Source organism: Nicotiana tomentosiformis, chromosome 6 (assembly GCF_000390325.3).
Source record: "Nicotiana tomentosiformis chromosome 6, ASM39032v3, whole genome shotgun sequence".
In the NCBI taxonomy this organism is placed as follows: domain Eukaryota; kingdom Viridiplantae; phylum Streptophyta; class Magnoliopsida; order Solanales; family Solanaceae; genus Nicotiana; species Nicotiana tomentosiformis.
This window is the reverse complement of record NC_090817.1, coordinates 123,646,074-123,649,126: the sequence shown is the minus strand read 5'-3', so window position 1 is coordinate 123,649,126 and position 3,053 is coordinate 123,646,074. Positions and strand designations below refer to the sequence as shown.

At 34.5% G+C, this 3,053-nt stretch overlaps 1 non-coding gene across 1 annotated transcript; it reads left to right on the top strand.

The window, feature by feature from the left end:
* Window positions 1-2,839: 2,839 nt before the first annotated feature.
* LOC117275966 (small nucleolar RNA U3) lies at window positions 2,840-3,053 on the top strand. The gene has a single exon (XR_004506189.1). It is a non-coding gene; the product is annotated as a small nucleolar RNA U3 (small nucleolar RNA).

Here is a 3,053-nt window from a genome sequence, read left to right as displayed (position 1 = left end):
TTTTTGTACCCATTCAGCAAATTCTACTTACTCAACAAAGACAATCTCTTATCATTCATATGACCAAGTCACAAGTGCCACAACTGAGACTGATTCAGATCACTTTTCCCAGAAGCTATAACAGCTTCCCCTTCAACTACACTGGCCTGAAGATGATGCAATTTACAATGCAGTTTACCCTTCGTGTGTACCATGGAGCCTTTACACACTTTAAGTATTCCATTATCGGAGTGAAATTTATACCCTTGATCATCCAAAGTCGAAAGAGAAATCAACTTTCTCTTTATCCCAGGAACATGCCAACACTCAATATTTATGATAATTCCATCAAACATTCTCAATTTGATGTTACCAATCCCCTCTACTGGTAATGGATTATTATCTCCCATGTAGACAGTCTCACTCATTTGCTCGTAAGTTGCAAACCAATTCTTGTATGGACACATGTGGAAAGTAGTACCAGAATCAAGAACCCAAGAATTCTGCCCATGAGTAGAACTCACAGCACATACTTCCCCTACATAGTCGCTATCATCAGAATTAAGTGTCAACAATATTTGCTGAATTATCTATTTTTTGCTTCCATCTTTTCTCCTTTAGCTTAGGACAATCTCTCTTGCAGTGATCTTGCTCCCAGCACTCATAACAGTTTTGCGTCCTTGCTCTAGACTTTGATCTGGCGGTTGACTTTTTTCTGTTAAACTCCCTTTGCTGTGTTCTTCCTCTAATCACAAGACCCTCGCCCTCAATTCTGCTGTCTGGAAAGCTCCTTTTCAACTCTTTAGATTTTAGTGCATTATTAACATCTTTTAGTGAAATGATGTCTTTCCCATATAGTAGCGTATCGACAAAAGTATCATAAGATGGTGGTAAAGAATATAACTTTATCAAGGCCTGATCCTCACTCTCAATTTTGATATCCATGTTCTTCAGGTCCATTATAATTGAATTAAACTCATAAATGTGAGTTTTAACAAGTGTACCTTAGTTCATACGGAGATTGTATAACCTCTTTTTCAGGTAGAGGCGGTTTGTTAGAGATTTCTTAGAATACAGATCTTCCAAGAGTAAACCCAAGCCATCAAATTAATCAAACTTGAAGGTGAGATTTCTTCTTAGCTTTCCACTTATTTTATGTCGGTTTGTGTTGCGGAAGATTGTGTGTTAACTAGCACACAATCACACACAAAGCAAATAGAGAAAAAAAATCAACACAAGGATTTAACGAGGTTCGGCTATGCCTAATCCTCGGGGCAGAAGCAGAGAGAGTTATCCACTGTGAATAAGAAGAAAATCACAATACAATCTATAGAAAGTTTTTCTTTCCCAAATCTATTAGGACAATGAGTTTTCCTAAACCTATAGGAATTATGGATTTCTTAAAAGTACAAGAAAATAATTCAAGCCACAAAATTTCTTCTATTCTGATTTTTTTATAGAAAAATACTCCCTCCATTTCAATTTATGTGAACTTATTTCCTTTTTAGTCCGTGCCAAAAAGAATTACCACTCTTCCTATTTGGAAACAATTTACCTTTATACAATGATTTATAGCCACACAAAAAATATTTGCCTCATTTTACACCACAAGTTTAAAACTCTTCTCTCTTTTCTTAAATTTCATGCCTAGTTAAATGGGTTCACATAAATTGAAACGGAGGAAGTATTAAGTAACATTTTTATGTCTTCTTTATGTTGTGATTATGGGTTTCTTTTTTTCCCCCTAAATTCACCCACCAGATCTAGAACTATAAAGTTAGGCAAAGAAAAGGATATAATCAGAAAGCCCAAAATTAAATAATGAACCAAGGCTTTTACGTTTTACAATTGTTGGAAAGTTTCTCTGAACGTAAGTTATTTTTCTTTACAGGAAGATACTGTATTTAGTTTCTCTTATACCTTAGCTTTCCTCTCCAAGTCATGTACTTTCTAAATTCATATATCTTGCTAACTTTATCTTTGCTTTTGCTATGTTATAGTTTTGCCTTCGAAGTAGAAGACCGACAAAAAAACTCTTCTTCTCGTTTGATGTAAGATTGAACTTTCTTTCTTTTTTAATGTTCTTTTTATTTTACCTGTTTTTTGCTCTTTGACTCCAATATTTATATATCTCTGTGAAGAAAGCACGTTAATTTGTATTTGATTATTGACCCCAAACCTGGTAGTGTAGTACATCACGAAAATTTGGGGATAAGAGATGCATGTTTTGCACATTAAAGTGTATGAGAACATCTTGTTAATTTAAAATAAATTCAATAATTACACTAAACACTCATATAATATGAATCAACTGTAATATACCACTTGCATGTATTCTAAAATATACACTACCCTAATTCTAATATCAGATACTTTCACTCTCTTATTATTGAAATCATACACAAATTAAATATAATATTTATCCAGATTTTTCAAAGCCAAACACTTAAAAAGACATAAGATCCACACAAGAATAAAAAGCACTTTCTTTTGCAACAATTCTTGGTAAGCCATCATTGATTATAACTGATTTCTTGAGCATTTAAAATGTGAGTTTCTTAAAGGCGGAATTCCATTAATATATTAAAAAGAAACTTCGGGTTATTTATAAGTCCCTTAAATTTGCAACTAAGAATTCACATGAATTAATTGGAAACCGAAGAATTCTGCGCAGCCACAAACGTCTTTCGATGTAGACAAAAACATAGTTGTGGTTTTCCTTTTTTGTCAGCATTATCGACTTGTAAAGACAATAAAAATAATAATTAATTAGTCCTTTCTTTTTTCGTCCAACGTACCACATTGACAAGCATCCTAGGCAAGGAAGTATTTATATATCAGTGAAGCAACTTGGATGGATACGACCTTACTTGAACAGGATCTGTTCTATAGGCTCGTACCACTGTATTCTTGAGTTCTAAGGAGACAGGAAAACAAGTCTGGTTGATTAGGCATTCCTATTGGGCTAGAGCGTGATTAACAGTTCCCATAGCCCTCGGGTCATGGTGCCGTGGATGATCGTTCTCAGCTCCAACAATAGTTGCCGGGGTGGTCTGATGGCTGTCTGACAGACT